Source organism: Bactrocera tryoni, chromosome 3 (assembly GCF_016617805.1).
Source record: "Bactrocera tryoni isolate S06 chromosome 3, CSIRO_BtryS06_freeze2, whole genome shotgun sequence".
Classification (NCBI taxonomy): Eukaryota; Metazoa; Arthropoda; class Insecta; order Diptera; family Tephritidae; genus Bactrocera; species Bactrocera tryoni.
Window position 1 is genome coordinate 62,911,156 of NC_052501.1, and position 20,759 is coordinate 62,931,914.

Below are 20,759 nucleotides of genomic sequence, written 5' to 3' on the forward strand. Positions count from 1 at the left end.
TTGAAGGGGAAATAACACAGTTAAAGCAAAACTTGGCTTGATGACGAGTGTTCGGATATTGCCCCAGAAAAATTAACCATCCAAGAATGCTATGCTATGCTTAGAAAAAGCTCTTAGCGACGACAACATCAAAGAAGTCAACAAAATAATATTTGAAGTCTATTAATAGAAACTGTAGCAAGTACTCTAAAGATAACAACTGAATGTGAACATCATATCATTCACAAATATTGAGCTCACTGAAACATCGACGAGTTGATGATTCGAAGCAGTTTGTAGAAATGTCCAAGTGGGAGGATGGAGTCATTTGTAGAAGTTCACGCAAGTGAGGAAAGTTCTCTGATGACCAGAAACGATTCTTTTACATATGACTCAAGCAGCTCACGACTTCCGGTCTTTGACCAAGTATCCTCTGGGTAGCCTAAGAACATCCGTTTGAAGGCAAGCTAAAGTCAGAAGGCGAAACATCCCTTACACAGGGTTGTGCGCTGGGTTTGGGACCCGCCAAAAAAAAAACACCCTCAATGAAAAGTAGCAACCAGTCTCGGATGAGAGAACCCCCCCCCCCCTTTGTTGACGACCATGGCAAATGAAATAAGGACTACGATATTATGGCATGCACCTGAAATGCCCGGACCCTTAATTGGGAAGGTGCCGCTGCCCAGATGTTAGATGTCCTCGTGAAAATAAAGGCTGACATCACCGCCGTCCAAGAAATGCGATGGACGGGACAAGGACAGAGACGAATAGGACCTTGTGACATTTACTACAGTGGCCATATAAAGGAGCGCAAGTTTGGTGTGGGATTTGTGGTGGGAGAGAGACTCCGTCGCCTGGTACTATCACTCAGTCCGGTGAATGAACGTCGAGCCACAATCCGCATCAAAGCGAGGTTCTTCAACATATCACTGATTTGCGCCCACGCCCCGACGGAAGAAAAGAACGATGTGACCAAAGACGCCTTCTATGAGCGCTTGGAGCGCGCCTATGAGAGTTGCCCCCGCCACGACGTCAATATCGTGCTTGGCGACTTTAACGCCAGGGTGGGCAAAGAAGGTATCTTTGGCACTACGGTCTGTAAATTCGGCCTCCACGACGAAACATCCCCAAATGGGTTGAGGCTGATTGACTTCGCCGGTGCCCGAAATATGGTTATCTGTGGTACTAGATTCCAGCACAAGAAGATACATCAAGATAACTGGCTGTCTCCGGATCGAAAAGCCACCAACCAGATCGATCATGTTGTGATAGACGGAAGACACGTCTCCAGTGGTCCTAACATCGCTCCGAGGTCCTAACATCGATTCGGACCACTATCTTGTTGCAGCCAAGATTCGCACCCGCCTCTGTGCAGCAAAAAACGCACGCCAACAAACATAAGGAACGAACGATTTTCTACTCGGCTCGCACTCCTGCTCTCTGAGAGCACTCGTCAACAACTCGGTATAAGGGAACTGAGGGACGGCATTTCAAACTCCTTACGTACAGCTGCAACCGAAACCATTGGTATTCGGAAAGTGCAGAAGAACAGCAGGTACGACGAGGAGTGCCGTGGCGCAGACTGCCTACCTCGCAACGTTACGATCGACCACAACAAGTGCGGGATGGAATAGATACCGAGAGTTGAAGAGGGAAGCGAGACGCATTTGCAGACAGAAGAAGAAAGAGACCGAAGTGCGTGAGTACGAAGAGTATGATAAGCTGTCCGACAGGGGTAATGCTCGAAAATTCTACGAAAAAATGCGGCGGCTTACAGAAGGTTTCAAGACCGGAGCATACTCTTGTAGAACTCCCAAAGCTGATCTAGTCACCGATGCCCAGAGCATATTTAAATTATGGAGGGAACACTTCTCCAGCCTGCTGAATAGCAGTGAACGTACAACGCCAGGAGAAGGCGAACCCGATTCCCCAATCGATGACGATGAAGCAGACGTTCTAATGCCCGACCATGAAGAAGTTCGAATAGCAATTACCCGCCTGAAGAACAACAAAGCGGCAGGGGCCAATGGATTGTCGGCCGAGCTATTCAAACACGGCGGCGAAGAACTGATAAGGAGCATGCATCTGCTTCTTTATAAAATATGGTCGGACGAAAGCATGCCCAACGATTAGAATTTAAGTGTGCTCTGCCCAATCCATAAAAAAAGGAGACCCCACAATCTGCGCCAACTACCGTGGGATAAGCCTACTCAACATCGCATATAAGGTTCTATCGAGCGTATTGTGTGAAAGATTAAAGGCCACCGTCAACAAACTGATTGAATCTTATCAGTGTGGCTTTAGACCTGGCAAATCAACAATCGACCAGATATTCACTATGCGCAAAATCTTTGAAAAGACCCGTGAAAGGAGAGTCGACACACACCACCTCTTCGTCGATTTCAAAGCTGCTTTCGACAGCGCGAAAAGGAGCTGCCTTCATGCCGCGATGTCTGAATTTGGTATTCTCGCAAAATTAATACGGCGGTGTAAACCGACGTTGAGCAACACCAAAAGCTCCGTCAGGATCGGGTAGGACCTCTCCGAGCAGCTCGATACCAAACGAGGTTTCAGACAAGGTGACTCCCTATCGTGCGACTTCTTCAACCTGCTGATGGAGAAAATAATTCGAGCTGCAGAACTTAATCGAACAGGTACAATCTTTTACAAGAGTGTACAGCTGCTGGCGTATGCCGATGATATTGATATCATCATCAGCTCTGAAAGTGTTCGACGCAATACCTGCCGGGGGAAGCAGGGAAAGAGGAAGACCTCCACCTCGTTGGAAGGACCAGGTGGAGAAAGACCTGGCTACGCTTGGGATATCCAATTGGCGCCACGTAGCGAAAAGAAGAAACGACTGACGCGCTGTTGTTAACTCGGCTATAATCGCGTAAGTGGTGTCTACGACAATTAAGAACAATATGTGCCAATGGACGAAACATGGCTTCATCATTTCGCTGCGAAGTCTTATCGACAGTCATCCGAGTGGACTACACACGATGAGCCCGCTCCAAAGCGTGGAAGAAAGCAACAGACGGTTGAAAAGTTTATGGCATCTGTGTTCTGGGATGTGCATGGAATTATTTTTATAGAATACCTAGAAAAAGGAAGGACAATCAACAGCAATTATACATGCCATTATGGAACCGTTTGAAGGATGAAATCGTTGAAAAACGGTCGCAATTGAATAATAAGGCAGTGCTGTTTCACCAAAACAATGCACCATGTCCAAAGTCAGTAAAAACGATAGCAAAAATCCATGAATTGGAAAATTCTCCATATCTGGCTACTAGCGACTATTTTTTTGTTCTCAGATCTCAAAAAGTTGCTCGCAGTGAAGAAAGTTTCGTCAAATGAAGAGGTGATAGAAGAAACTGAGGCCGATTTTAAAGCAAAGTACAAATCATACTGCAAAAATTATATCGAAAAGTTGGAGGGTCGCTATAATCGGTGTTTATTTTGAATAGAACAAAAAACGAATTTTTCAAAAAAATAAAAATATGTTTCACTATGGTACGCCGGGGTCTTTTCAATTGATTTGTTACTACTCTTATGAACATGAAAATATTTTCTAGGCTAAATAAAATATCTTTAACGCACTGTGCTCTTCTTCAAATTTTTATATACATACTAGCTGGCCCCGCAGCCGTTGTCCTGCGTTAAATTATGTGTTTTGAATTGAAAAGAAGGTTGAATTTATCATTTAATTTTTTTCAATGTAACACAGTTTGATAAACAACAATTTTTGGTTTCTGTTCCTGTGTACAGAAAAGATGGTTTTCCAACTCGTGAGCACGCCACGTATATCTGGCCGTGTGAAAAACATGGCGTTTCCAAATTTATGCCACACACTATGCGACTATCCTTGTGTCCTGTTGATTGTCATCTCAAATTCAATTTTCACTTGAAACGGAATACGTTTGAACGTTCGTTAGAATTAATTTGTAGAATCTAGCATTCTGCCTCCTTGTATTCGATAGCTGCGTCACAAATCAGTCGGGTAACTGTGTAATGGACAGCTTCGGCCTATAAAGATTGCGAAACATAATAACGACTGATCCTTCTTTGAGACGGAAATGATGCGGTGGCATAGCAAGCCTGTCCAAAGAATTTCGAAATTCCACTGGATAATTCACGGCGACATCTTCATTGTCAAGACGATCGATCGATTTGTATGAGCGCAAATTCCCAGAATTTGACTTTGAATCTTTTAGTTTAAGTCAACAACATCGTTCATCTTTCGTGAGTTGATAAACGGCAGATGGAATTGATATCAAACCACAGGAAGTATCAACCGGAATTGACCCATTTCCAATTCTTAGCGAATACGATGTAAAATGTCTTCGGCAATGTCATTTTTGTTCGTATCCCATAATTGACGCGGATTTGAAGGCTGATATGTCGAAATATTATCGCTAAAAGATCTTCATTTGCATTCGAAGTAGGTATAGCATCGTCCATCGTTTGATTCCAGTGACTATCATGTTCAAGCAATTGTAATTGCTGGCTTGATTCTCAAAAAGTTGCACACACCGTACCATTCACACTACGCAATGACTCAAATGAAGTTGAACCGCGTACATTAATCAATAGCAACCGATGGTAGAAGCAATCGTCGTTTTTCGGGTGGATTGTCCATCACCTGGATGTCCATCTACTGGTTGGCCTTGCTTTCTGCCTAACTATGTATAATATCAAGGTATTTCCGAATAGAGCAATGTTCTCGCAAACGGATCACAGACGCAAGTTGAGAAAAACCTCGTCAATGTTAGTTTTGTTGCTGGCGGTGTTTCCACTGGCTGTACTGTTCTCTGGGTTGAAACACACTCTGTGGTCATTGTCCAAATTAACTGCGAGACACACAACAGTCGGAAAACGTTCGTGAATTGCAAAAGTAAACATCCTACAAAGCGCTTTATTGCAGTTCACGTATCGACCGTATCATCAAGACCAATAACCGCCATATTGCTTCCTTCGGTGATGTACTTACAAACGTATTTTATCGATTTCACCAAACTGCAATACTCAACAATGATATGAGTTTTGAATGTGAATTAAACAATAGTGGGGGATATAGTACAATCCATGTGTTGTCAACTTCGATATTCACTCTTCTAAATTGAATGCTGAATGTTCTGCCATTGTCGTCTGATGAGCGACGCCGATAGAGTGGATATCCATCATTTCCAGTTTGTGTTTCCGAAAGAAAAGCACTTGGCTAGTGTTTCGTGCATTTATTGTCAGATATACAAACTGAAAAGGGATTGTAGTGTCCGCAAGGTCCATGTTGGTTTCTACCCCTTCGTATAATACTGGGTCTTTCTCTGGATCAGGAACTTCCGTAGCAATGATTTCATCAATTTGATCTGGAGTAACCATCATCCAAAGAAGAATATGTGCGTGCGGAAAACCTCTCTTTTGCCACTCAACAAAGTACATCTAGCATCCAACAGCACCAAAATACGTTGCTTCAAGATAAAGTCCATCAAACATCGTAACTGTTGTTTGAAATGTTGTGCTGTGACATCGTGACGATCGCTTGCTGATTAACCGCGATCCATAATTCCGCACGTACATATGTCATCGCATCATGGGAGTACTCGGTCATGTGCCTTGGGTTGCCAATTGATGTTGATGCCAAAAAGAATGCCGACCGATATTAGCGCCACCTCTTCGTGGCATCGTAACAAATTTCAATCTGTAATTGATCACTTTGTGTGAAACACACATAACGTTTTCACTGAATAATTTTCAATAATTTTTTTTGAATACTAAAGAAAGCAAATGACATATTTGAACAATTCAAATAATTGAAAAACAAAACAAAAAATTGAAAAATAAAATAAAAAAAGAAAGAGAAAAAAAATAGAAAAATAAATAAAAATTTATGAAAAAGTAACTTTTTGGAATTTTCCACTTTTCCGACTTTTCCTAACGAAGAGAATACTTTTTTTTATTTCTAAACCTTCCCCGACCCACAGCAAACAACCTCCGAAAATTTCATCAAGATTGGTTCAGCCGTTCTCGAGCATTAGTGTTACTAACAAACAAACATTCATTCGTTTATATGGGGAAAAGAAAGGGGTTGTTTTTAGGGGTTTTCCGGAAATTGTTCGAATTTTTCCCGCCATAGAAACCATCTTTGAACCACAACGAACACTTAAAAAAAAAATTGCCAAAATTGGTCCAACCGTTGTTGAGTTATGCGTTTAGCAACACATTTTGCGATTCATTTTTATATACATATACATACATACATAAGATGTATGTACATATGTAAAAATTTTCAAAAACTAACCCAATCGACTTTAGCTAAGCTAGTTATTTTAATTTTTACCAAAAATTCTCGGCAATCCATTAATTTCTTTGTATCTCTCTTTCCTTCCTCAATTATTAGGTAGTGTTTTTCGTTAAAGTAATAGTATTACAAAAAATATGTTTCGAATAACTAAAATTTTCACCAATATCTGGAGTCGACTTACTTTATTTTTAAATATTGCGCCCATTTCAATATTTTCAATATACATATGTATATAGTGTATTTTTTACCTTCAAAATTATATGACATACATATAATAATCTGAAAAAAAGCATAACAAAAAAATCTTGATTAATGAAGTGTTAGACGGCCGCAGCATTGCCGGAAGTTGCATTTTGACTGAAATCAAAATTTATAATGCAACCAAGCGGTGAGATGCCATAAAAACATACTTTTAATGGACATTGCACGCGTTTCATTGGACACTCATAATATACAAACATATGCATATGTATATAAACCTATATACGAGCTGCAAAATATGAGTAATGAAACACTGTTATTAATCGAAGCTGGCGCATCCTCAATTAATAAATTCATGTCGCGAATATTGCAAGATTTTTCAATTTAGCTGTTGGCCTCGCACTTTTGACATTACAGTGTTATTGTGGTAAGGAAAAATTATGTGTAATATATTAAATTATATAATAGATAGTGAGACTAAATATTTATGCTAGGTTGGAATTGAATAGATATTGATATCGAAACTCAGTTTAGGCAAGGACTTCTTCATGATTGTTAAATCAAAATTTCGCAAACTTCTTCAAAATTGGCTCATTTTGAGTCAAATCAATGATAATATGTCAATGACTAGCTAACTTTTATAAACACTTCTTAAAAGATATGATCGAGATTGACATTAGTTACTCCAGTGATTTTCTTATGTAGCTCTCAAACGGCTAAGAATGAGTCTAAGGATGTTAAATATTCTAGAACAGTTTGAAAAACAGACGGCGAAGTTCATATAGCTCTTCTATTGAAAGTGATATTGGGTATAATTATACCTTATCTTGTAGAGCGAGAGAGAGGGAGATAGGGAAATAGAAAAGCAGATGAAAAGAATTAAAGGGAGAAAAATAACGGTGAGAGCGTAGAAAAAAGAGAGAGCGAGAGTGATAGGGAGTGTGAGGGATAAAGGGGGCGTGTGTGCCTGAGAAAGAGGGAGACTAGTGGAAATGTTTCTTCTGATTTTCGGATGATGAAAATGAGAGAATAAAGTAAATTAGCAAACTTTATAAAAACATTCTTTATTTAAATAAAACCTTTTGCCACATGCACATTTCGTTTTGTTTGCAGTTCTAAACAATTTTCAAATTATTTTTTTTTTCAAGTTGAGAAAACGAGTGTGTCTGTGTTTGCGACGGTTCAAGTTTTTACAATTGACCCCTGTCAATATGTTCACATATTAATTATGCATACACGCGAATTATCGCTTTTCAATATAAACGAAAACATGCGAATTTGTATGAAAAAGATGTTTATATACAATATTTTCAAATGAAAAAAAAAATTAAAAAAATAAATTTTAAAACAACTTGAAGTGAGAAAATTACTTATTTTTTACAAAAGCGAATCACAGACAATGTCGCAGAACAATAACAAATTGTCATATTGAACTGATAAACAATTAAGTATGCAGAACATGACTTAGGGTGTTCCTTAAATGTGCAAAAAATTTACTATTACTTGAAATTTACAAGTATTCAGGCAGGAATTGAGTTTAATTTTAACTTTTATCTTCGTATGAATGCTTTAAATGAGTCTAACAGTAAATAAAAGTAAGAAACTATCACCGCAATGATAGGAGTTCTCACTGTTCACTGTCTTATTGAGTTTCACGCGGCCCAACTTTTGTTAGACTAAGACTGAAGTATCTTAGTTGTCATACCATTTACAGACCGGACACAGTGGCTGAAATTGATACTACGTTAGGTTAGGTTATAGCTTATACTCTCCGGCTGTCCGGCTCTCCGGCTCTCCGCTTAGTTTAATTCCAAAGCATTCGTCATATAGGAAGTCAACGCTTTTTGGGAACTTTAAGAGCAACTTGATGTCTAATTTTGGTACTTCATTTAGTCTCTCCAACTGCGAAGTTTCTAGATATTTAAGACGAGTTCTAGATAATGAGCAACATCCGGCTTGCAGTTGATGTCACTTCATTATAACTTATCATTAAGCCCAAAATTGTCTTGCAGTCATTTTGAGACCTCATGAATAAAAAGCATGACTATTTTTCTCCGGCTGAACCTCTAGGATTTCAGCCCGGCGTCCCAGAGGTCTAATATGAGGATGGTCAGTCATCCCTGGAAGGTGGTCCCTGCTGGTAGCGCCAATGTTGTCCTGGAGGGTGCGGATAAAATGATGTCTGGCCTCTTGGAGGTAGGTAGGTGCTATATTAAGTGGTTTTCCTTCCAGGTGCGACCGAATAGCCCCATCGCTGGCTGCTTCTGGTCGAAGCACATGATCTTGGCGATCCTGCAGGCCCATAAAGCATTTCGTCTAACAGCCCTGTCGGAAATTTCATTGTATATCGTTTCTAATGACTTTCTTTCTTGTACTGGTTTGGTAGCCAGGAGGCCATGGAATTGATATTAGCTGTCTCAAAATTTGATTGGCTAGAAATCGACGTTTCTAGTTGTCCAAGAAGCTTTATAAATTTGTTCATATTAATGTATATACAAAAGTTTAGATCAGGTGAAAATTCGACTAAATTTTATGGAAAATTAATTTCGTTAAAGAATTGTATAAGGAGACAAAATATGGATTGAAACGTTATGGAAGAAAGTTAGAAATCCACTCAATAGCCAATGCGATACTGTAATGAAAATTTGATATGCAAAATCAATCCAATCCCAATACAAATTCAGCTTTGAAGCCACACAAATATAAAATGTTCAGCCAAAGTACTTAAATAGAAAATCAGCAACTTCAAACGCATTCGAATTGTACAAGAAAAGCGGACTTCTAATCCTTTGTAACGTGCAGTCACTATTTTGAAAGTATTTCTCACAACAACATACATGTTCTTTGAAGAAAATTAAAATTTTTGGAAAATATAATATTTATATCTATTGAAAACAAAAGTAATTTGCTTCAAACAGCTGTTTCGTTATGAAATAGAAATATTTTGAAGTTTATGCGGTTTACATAACACTTTAAATTACATCCATTTCAATCGGTTTCTGCAACACGCCTGTACATAAATTTGCTAATTTATTTACTTAAAGACCTCCTAATACGTATCTTGTCATGTAAATATCGTACTTTTTTGATTAAAAAATACATATATTTAGTATATATTATAATAGTATATATTTATTAGATACAAAAGCAAAATTTGTATTTTTATGTATCAGATATTATAAGAACCGCCCTAATACACCTACATGTATTTTGTAAACAAAACATTTTTGCGTTCTTCCTACAAAATCACGCGTGATAGGTCAAAGAGTCGGGGTCAGACGGAAAATTTTTAAGTAAAAATATGCGCCTCCGTTAATTGAATAATTTAGCGGTTAATTTATTTAATTTCATTTTGATATAAACAAAATGACACTCTCGTGTTAAACGTTTTCTTACTCCTTAGCAGCGGCAAGAACAAAAGTACGTCACTTAAATCTTTCTTATGCTCTTCAAACTTTTATCATTTCATTTTACCAACATATTTAGTATCCACTTCCGACACCTTTGTAGGAAGCTACTAACAATCGAGTACCAGAAATTAATCAATTAATTATCTTTTGTAAAGGTGTTAAATGCCTACAGATAATAAACGATGAATGCGTGTGTTAATCACCAGTGGCAGCGCATTTAAAAATGAAAGCGCTTATTTGGATGAGAATTGTTTTGAAAGAATTTACTTTAAATTATTTACTCATTGTGTATTTAATAAGAAATAATTACAATAATTATATGAGTTGCCTTTTTTTGTATGCAAACATAAACGATGAACAATCTCTGTAAGCGTTAAATTGCTGAATTACTGAACAAAAGACTTAGGCGACGAACCCGAACAGTGCCAACCACTGACATTGTGCACTAAAGCACGTAATTATATGGCTTTCAACAGCGTAGTACATAGGATATTGAACTAAAGTTCATAAAAGAGCTCTGTACACAAAATACAGCATTTAATAATTGCTTAAATGGAAGCAAGGAACATTATGAGACTGGGTAAAGCGCAGAAATTACGCTTTTTAAATCAGAACGCAATTCATTTCTAAAATATTTAATATGTGTATGTGCTTGTGTGAGTTTTAAGAGTATTTATAGGTTTCAAAAAATCGTTAATTGCACTAATTTTAAGCATTAATGCTTCAAATTGCGTTTATTAACGCAGGCAAATTGAGCGAAACTATCAAGGCCGTCGCTTAATATTTGCCAAATTTTCAAGTAAAATTGTTATATATATATATTTGTATATGTTTTATTTGAGATTAGTAGAACGCTTGCTAACCACAATTAATCAAACCGAACTTACGCACAATTTAGTGCCAATCAAGCGGCAAATTGTTACTCAAGCGCCTACTCAGGTTCGTTGCTTAAGTCTTTCTGTGACAAGTGGTGTGTTGGAGTGTTGAAATACAATTTATTAGTGTAGTAAGTGATACTATTGAATGTTTTGTGGTTTTTGGCAAATTATATGCGAATTTTAGTTCTTTTTATAATTTTTTTAATTATGTATTTGTTCATGTTATTAATTTTGGTCAGAAATATCGCCTACACTACCATGCTAAAACATTTGAAAAATTATATTAGTATTATTATTATACCAAAAGTTAATTACTATTCGTTTATATATGTACACAATCCCGTTATACCAACATTTTCATAGTCTTAATTCACATTACTATATTTTTCTCTGCCACCTACATTTAGCCATAATTATTAGCTGAAATATTATATAACGGTTTAATGGATTATAAATGAGCTGGCTCAATGCAGAGACAGTTGTCGCTGCTTCATTTGAAAACTTCATATTTTTCTCATTTATTTATTTCCACTAAATTTCTTTAACTAATTTTTCTTTGAGTTTTTTTACTGTTTAAATTAGTTCCGAAATATTTCATTAATTATTACATCACTATGTTTGTGGTATAAATGTATTTTTTAGGTTATGTTACTTGTATGTTGTATCATGCTTAGTCATTTGAACTCATATTTTCTTGCAAAATATTGAAAATTTTTAATAGTCCAATATTATAAAAATAAAAAAATTACTTTTTAGCTAAATTAAATTATACTTTTTAATAAAATCAATTTTTTTTTGAAAAATAGAGAAAATATTCATACTGCCGTTTTTAATGAAATAAAAATATAAAATTATTAAATAAAAGAGCGGATGCCATCACAAACTAACCTTCAAAACGGAGTTCTCACTGGCCCTTTAATAAGGCTGGGTCATTTCATACTGACGAATGTTGGGATGGCATATCAGACTTCATTTCGTTAATATAAACACAAAACCAAAATAGTAAAACCCAACTCTGCGGTCAATTGAGAAAAAGAACAGTAATTTTATAGAGAAGTTGAATAACAAAATGCTGTTGTGTGCGGGATATTGAAAAAAGGAGTGTTAACTCTGAGAAAAGTGTGAAGAGACTGCCAATTGTATCTTTATTGTTATAGTATGGCCATTTTTATACAAATAAGACGTCTGTCTGAATACTGTGCTGTATTCATGAACTTTGATACTTGATAGATTCGAATGGAGTATCTTGGTTGAAGAGGGAGTTTAGTTCGGACACTTAGGAAGGGCGCTAGGATAAGACTTTAGGATAAGACGCTAAAGTTGATATAATGATATTTTGTTATACAGTTTTAAGCAAGTTTCCTTATGGATCCCTCCGTCCAGTTATGCTTTATAGGTTATATTAGGGCAATGATAAACATGTTGAGAGATATACATAATATCAGCAGATCTCAGTCAAATTTACATATTTATTTTATTTGCAGACTTCTACTTTATTTCAGTGTTATCATTTGGGAAAACGACGCCAGGGTTGTTGGGCATTAAATGGAGGTTTTAATAAAAATATTACAAGATACTCATTTCCCACGGTTGGACGCTAGACATTTCCTAACTGTCATATTATAGGCAGGATGACGGTCTCATTTACAACCTAGAAATTGTTACCAAAGCATTTAGTAGTTGCAAACCTTTTAAAACAGCCGCTACGGATGGTATATTTCTCGCTCTACTACAGAATAGTACATTTCTATTGTCTCGCCATTTATAATGCTTCTGTCCGTTTAAAGTACACCCCAAGAAGTCGACAGGACTCTAAAGTCTTCTAAAGGGAAGGAAAACTATTACTTGTAACATGTAGATCTATCAGTCTAACACACTTCCTAGCGAAATCTACATATTCTCTGACGGATCAAACGGGGAAACAGGAGCAGGAACAGGTTTCTTCTTTGGTAATTCAGTTTTCCGAAATTGTGGTCATAACAGAAGTTACCAACTGGGCTTCTACTCTAACCAGCAAGGCCATAAACATTTTAATGCATAGTCAAGTGGCATTTAAAGCAATCCACAGCAACAATACAAAGTATCATTCCGTTAGGTTATGTGTAAGCAGGCAATAGCTAGACTTTTAGAAAGTAAGTCGGCTAATATCATCTGGGTATCCGGGCATTTAGGAGGCAGCTGGATACGCAACTTCCCTATGCTGTCCAGACCATACGGGTCCTTCAAGGGTTGTTTGAAACAAATAACCTTAGAGGAACATCTTAGGTCTCGGAACACAAGCAACACAGAGCGTACCATAAACTGAGTTTGTGGTAGTGTTAATGGTATAGAGACCAACGCCTCTACTTCTAGACAAGAGAAAGCTTGGAAACATTGCATTATAGTTATCATCACACGACACCTACGCGTAAGATACATCCTTCAAAAATTGGGAAAAGTGGATTCAACGGAATGCAGACCATGAGCGGAGAATGGTGAGACGCTGAAAGATTATCATTGCGAATGCCCAACATTCAATTTTAAACAAACCGAAAATAATTATAAATTGAAAAAATTTAAATTAGAAAAATAAATGAAATTTTCTATATATTAATATCTCCTACTTTATATTAGAAACCAATTTTCCATTACACCTAAGTGAAAATGACGGCATTGGTCGTGCTTTCAAAATTATGTAATATCGAGCATTTGAATTAATAAAACTTTTGTACATGAAATCAGCCGCAGCATCTTCAATTTCATTGTCATTGTTTTCAAGCTCATTATCAGCGTGAGCTCATCAATAATGCTTTTTTCGTTTTTCTTTGCTTTTGTAATATTTGGCTCTTTCTACTCACTTTCTCATTTTATTTAGGTGTTGCTGATTATATTTTCTTAAGAAAATATTTTGCATATATTTTTTGTTTTTAATTTATAATTTTTCTTTGGGAATATTTTTGGGAACTATAAACTTTCGTTAGATTTTTTTGATGATGGGATGTAGCGCTTTATTCTGAACGCATAGCCTCATAAGGACCTTGGCCTCATGACTAAGACAACCTTGGCCTTAATAAAGGCGACAAGGAAAAGGATAGCACCTCTGATTGGGACCCAAAAAACATGTGAAGCAAATAAAAATCAACCAGAATACAAACGTTAGCAGGGAGAAGACCGAGGGAAGTCAAAATATGTTTAAACCGACACTTTGATCTATTGCTTATGGGAGGACTGTGTTTAGGACGACGAAACTATCACCAACTAATTGTAACAAAAGCACCTCTACCTCAGTTTTAGTATATTCAAAGGCAGGCCTTTCGGCCTAAGCTTAAATCTGCGTATAGCGATGGCTGAATTGCTAGCATCAGCAGAGGAACCCTTGCTAGATTTACAAGGCGAGAAGAAACAAAACGACACTAGCTAGGAAGCAGAAAGCTAACTGGAGTACAGTGGAGTGGAGACTATGTCAGATGGGTGCTGATTTAGCGTTTTTGGAGGTTTGTCTGATAAGATTGCATCAGATGAACTAAAACTATGTAAAGGCGGCCCCGCCAATTTACTACCAAAAAGACTGTGCCGATGTTGTCTTGATCCAGGAGCCATGGCTGAGCTGTCTCTCTGTGTTTAGGATAAGGCCAACAACGTGGTGGAACCAGAGCCTGTTTGTTGGTCCGGAATAAATTAGCGATATATTTTTTACGTAATTTCAGAAATGCTGATATGGTGGTGATGGCGAGAATGGAAAGAAACACACAAAATTTTTCGCAATTGCTGATGCCAACACAATAACAATAACAATACAAAATGAAAAATTTGGGAAAATATTTCACAATTTGTTTGTTCCTCGGCTTTACAAAATAACTAATTTTCTGCATTTCTAAATAATTATAAAACCAAAAAAACTGTAGCAAAAAAATAAAACTTAATATTTTATACAATAACAAATAAATAACCGACTAACAAAACACACACCAACACAGATGAGAGCGAGCCAAATGCGTGGACCGACTCTTAGGTTAACGCCAAATCAACGCTGTCGCTTATCAAACACCAGATATGGCACCAAATTAGCATTTAGGCTACCAAAATGGGATGGAAAAACTAAAATACCAGAAACTGGAGACAGACAGACAATGCTTGTGATGGCGCAGTCATGAGGTGTCATCCGTGTTGTGTACATGCGAGAAAAGGCATGACAAAATAACTGTTAAACAACAATGGAGCATTACAAATGCAATATTTAATAGATTATTTAAATTTATTCTCAAAAAAAGAAAAAAATGGTTACCAGCAAGGTTAGCCAACTAAGAAACCGTTAAATAACGTTAACAGTTGTGGCAAACAGGTGAGAGCACACCATAGTTGGCAGAGGCGGGGGCCAACGCTGGCTGAACTAATTCATATTGGCGTATTACAAGTTGAAAAGTGGTTCAGACCACTCAAAAGTCATAGATAAATATTAAAATATTTTGCGATTACGTATTTCGGTAGATTCAATTGGAAAGCAGGTTTTTGCCCCAATGTGATTTGTAAATGATGGTGATTTAGCAATGCGCTTAAAACAAAGCCAATGACATAAACATGAATGCTTGTTATCGCTTGTGAGACAACTTCGTTATAACTTTTGGCGAATCCGTTGGTTTTTTCTTTGAATGTACATATATAAAATATTTCTTTTTTGTATTATTTTGTCATTGCTTTTCGGGGGATATTGCAAAATTTCGATGTCTTCATTGGAGTTTTGATGCTGGCGGAAGTGGATATCATAAATAAGACACTTTTGGAAGTTATGTGAGTGAGGTTACATAGGTACGCAGTAGTGAGAATTTTTATAAAATTGTATATATATAATAAGACAGTCACGGACTCATTTTCGCCACGAAAAGTGTTTGTCAGTAATGAGAAAAGATGCTATAGCTCCAGGTAATGGAAGCCAACTCAATAAATATTCATTATAGTTTTAATTTATTCACCTAGTTCCTAAATTTATTCAATTTTTTTATAATTTGTTTTTGAAAAGCTATCTAATTTGTGTTTTTTGTGATTTTACCGTGTGAAATTTTGAAGAGGTCGTTTTTATAAGAACTTAAGATTTTTCCCTAGTTTAGTCAGTAAGAAAATTGCTTATATTTGCTAATTGACACAATTACTCTTACTAATTGGCCCAATTAATTTGTCAACTTAAATACCTTTCAAAGTTTACTAATTGACTTAACAAACAAATTGTCTACATTTACTAATTGACTCAATTAACAAATTGTCTACATTGACTAATTGGCTCATTTAGTTCGTCGAGTTAAATATCTATCAAACTTTACTAATGGACTCAATTAACAAATTGTCTACATTTACTAATTGGCTCAATTAATTGGTCAAGTTAAATACCTTTTAAACTCTACTAATTGACTCGACTAACTAATTGTCTATATTTACTAATTGACTAAATTAACAATTCATCTACATTTACTAATTTCCTCAATTAATTGGTCAAGTTAAATACCTTTTAAACTTTACTAATTGACTGAAATAACAAATTGTATAAATTTACTTATTACTCAATTAACAAAGCCTACATATTTAATAACTGGCTCATTTAATTGCTCGAGTCAAAATTTACTAATTGACTGAATTAACAAATCATCTACGTTTACTAATTGGTTTAATCAATTGGTCTTCTGAAATATCTATCAAACTAAAAAAATAGTTAATATTTATGGTAACCTGGTTATACGAGGAGCTGCACAATATGTCAAAGGTTCGCGAATGTCGATGTACTTTTCATTCAAGCGAACAAAGCTACACAACACCTAATAGTTATTCGTAAGGATTCTCGGTCTTTATTTATCTTACCGGATTTGATAAATCTTTCACTTGGTCTACTGTTATCAGCGGAAATCGCGTTGAATACTTTCGAAGCTGCGTAGTCCACATCCCTGTAGATTCGAACGTGGCGACCCAGTAAATGTGTACTGCATTAGTTATATTCTGGAACATTCTGAGTATATGGAATTGACGATCTCAGCATCCTCGCTTCAATAACATATACTATGAACGGTATTTATCAGACTCGTTGAACTGCAACAATATTTTTAGTAAAAAGTTTGATAACTGATTGAATAATTTGATTTTCGAAACCTGACCTTTCTCTTAGAATTTTATTACGAACATTCCCAGATGCCTAAAAACTTCCGTTGGTATTCAATATCTGTTCTCATTAATAAATAAATTCTTTCGACGAAATCCTGGGAAAAAATCTATTAAAACTACAAATATTTATGTACTTAGCATCAAACAATTTTCGTGAATCAAAATAAATAAGCCCATCAACGACGTCCGATTCGGTTATTGTAACAAAATTTAATGCAATGTAAAGTTTTGTTCATACAGAATTTTAGAGGATTATCTCAACTAAATACTTTCTAATAAAATCTTAAACAAATTGAGACTCCTAACAAAAACAATAACAGAATATCGAATTTTGTTCTTTGTTACTCTAAATGGAATGTAACACTTCCCGGTGCTCTCATTTTGAAAACTGAATCCTTTCAAGAGCTTTCATTTCGACAGGTGAACTTAATGAGTTCTCAGAGAACATTGAATAAATTTTAGGAATTCTGAGAGGCATGCGTTTTTAGGGCTTCATAATGAAATCTATGGAAGCTATAGAGACAGACTATATGTAATTGGGTAGAATATGCGTATTGGGGAGTTCCTAGGTCGAAACACTGTTGATACTCGGACAGTTTCCTCTTACTTTCCTTCGTTGAAATTCGCAAATTTTTTGGAATGTGGGAACTGTAATAGTTGTAGGATTTGAACCAAAGGCATCTGTCAGATGAAAATCATATATTGTTTCCCTTAAAAGTTTATTTACTTCAAATTATACAAATCATACTCGTGATTCCTTACGAACGCAAATTACTCACAATTTTAATATTTTTTTAAAGTTAGATGATTAATGATATTAAGTTCAAGCCAAATGAACTGCTAATTATTACAACACTAATTGCTAAGAGAGAGCCTTTACTCGCATACAAGTAAACAGGAGTAAAGAAGCGCATCACACAATCACAAATAAGGAAGACTTGAGAAGGCTGTAATGATAAACCGATTATTTCTTGAGAATTACTCACCCCTATGACAAGTACGAGCGCTTAGCAAAATAAATTTCAGAATATTTTCAAATTAGGGTAAAGGTTCATTGAATTACAAAAACAAACAGCGAGAGCAAAAAACGTGCAGCAGCGCATTGAACCGAGCAAAATGTCATCGAATGCGCACAAGCAAGGCAACAATAACAGCAACAAGGCTTGAAATACTGCATACGATTACTTTATGAGCGTTTAAGTCCACTTATCGGCCACAATATGAATGAATGCCACATAAAATATACGGCATAAGCAATATAATTTTAATGAGTGTATAACACATTGCAGGCAATTAGTGCTTTTGACTAAAAACAAATACCATAATTTGAATAATGGTCAGCGAGGTGTCAACGTTTAATTGGGAAATGAACTTGAGAGATACAGAGAGGAGAGAGGGGAAGTAGGTGCCGCAGATAAGAGACTTTACATGATTTAGAGACATGATAAATATACATTGAACCAGACGAACCAATTTCCAGCGAATTGAAAAGGTCAATACACCTGGTTAAAGTAAATACATGTATTAAGAATTTATAAGTATGGATGTCAATAGGTCGGTGACTTTAGTGAAATCACTGTTCGGCTTTGCTTTCGTTCTTTATTCTATCTCCTATTTGAGAATCAGAGCAGAAAAAATCTTTCGAAACATTGAATTTCAATAAAGACATTAACCTCAAAATTTTTTAACTGAATACCAATCCGATTATCCGATTAAATTCAGTCAAACCGACCTCCTTGGATATACATATTAACTTGAATACCCTTCACAAGTACATTTCATGTAACAACTGTAAATATAATCTGAAAACACAGCCGGCCAATGAGTTATAGCCAACGAAAAAGTTTTGCTAGTTCATTCTAGCCACGTTGTTTGATACAAATAAATTTCAATTTTTACTTAACAAAAAAGAAATAGATCTTTATCTTGATACCGATCGGTCACTGTGCAAAGCAGATATGTATGTATGTATGTATGTATATGCTTTTGTGATCAGATATATCGGTCATTTTGAGTGGTAAATATTTACTACACTGCTGAACAAACATTCCCCTAATTACTTATATTTTCCGTGGTTTCAAGCTGGATTTGGTCTAGCTGAGTCATAACTGATGTCATTGCCATTATCTCCTTATGATGGACTGTTTTGTATGTAATCACAGAAGGAAGTGAATGGGTGAATTATACCCTTCGGTGTAAGAGGTAGAGACCCACCAATTCAAAACTCAGTCCAACGAAGGGATGAAGCGGGCTTGGATATACGCCCTAATGTTGGTGGGAAACGAGGCAGGCACAGCAATTCGTCCAGCTTTCTCACCAACGCCACACCACCACTGCAAAAGAAGCAAGTTCCGGTGGTTGTAGTACTACTGCCAAGCCAGCTTTCCAACTTTGGAAACAAGAGATGGCGGCGGTCGCGTACGTAGCCAAATCGAGAGCAAGGAAAGGGAAGTGAAAACGTTGATGAGAGAGAGGGTACCGGATACAAGACAATTGGGATTTAATTGTGATCTACCCAATACACAAACAGGGAGACAGCACAATCTGCGCCAACTACCGTGGGATAAGCCTTCTAAACATCGCATATAAGTTCTATCGAACGTTGTGTGAAAGATTAAAGCCCACCGTCAACAAACTGATTTGACCATATCTTTAGGCCTGGAAAATCAAGAACTGATCAGATATTCACCATGTGGCAAATCTTGGATAAGACCCGTGAAAAGAGGATCGATACACCACACCCCCTCTTCATCGATTTCAAAGCTGCTGCCTTTATGCCGCTATGTCTGAATTTTGTATCCCCGTAAAACTAATACGGCTATGTAAACTGACGTTAAGCAATTCCAAAAGCTCTGTTACGATCGGGAAGGACCTCTCCAAGCAGCTCGATACCAAACAAGGTTTCAGACAAGGCGACTCCGTATTGTGCGACTTCTTCAATATACTGCTGGAGATAATAATTCTGCAGAGTTGAATCGAGAAGGAACAATCTTTTACAAGAGTGTACAGCTACTGGCACGAATTAAAAGACAGCGCATACGCTGGCTAGGTCATGTCGTCCGAATGGATGAAAGCTCTCCAGCTCCGAAAGTATTCGACGCAGTACCCGCCGGGGAAGCAGAGGAAAAGGAAGACCTCCAGTCCGTTGGAGAGAAAAAGAGGAATAGGGCCGGGGTGCACTTGGCATCTCGAATTGGCGCCGAATTGCGAAAAGAAGAAACGACGGGCGCGCTAGCGGTGTTTATGTCAGTAAATAAAAAGAAGTGTTAAATTGTATTTTTTCCATCAAAGCTATAGAAGCTTAGGCCAATGGCACCTTTCATAGAAATATGCTATAAAGAATCACTCCAAAAAGTTTAACTTTAGAAGAAACGTTGTTTCTGATTATTTTCAATGCAATGGAATTGAGTTAGAAATTTCTGATTTTAGAGTAGGCGTTTCAAACTTGGAGCTTCCTTTTAGTTTCTTAGTCCAGTATGGGTATCTAATAATACTAATTTTTGACTTTCATTAAGGAAACTCACATAAAAAGTCACTTGCAATTCGTAAGATGGGAAATATTGAAATCCCACCTTCACAGTCTACCAAGCTGAGCTAGTCCGCAGCAATTTGAGATTTAATTGAGTGAAAATAACAAACGAGTGGAAAATGTGAGTTTCCTTATGAAATAAAATGCAGCCGTTTTCGCTTTCATTATTTCAGGTCTGTTTCACTGCGGGAATATGTAAAAAAATGGACCAAACAACAATAACAAAACATACTAAAACAAAATTACAACACAAATATTTACAAATCTACACTTAGCACGATCTCAGAAACGAGTGAGCGTGTAAATATGTGAAACTTACAAACGAGTACAAGCAA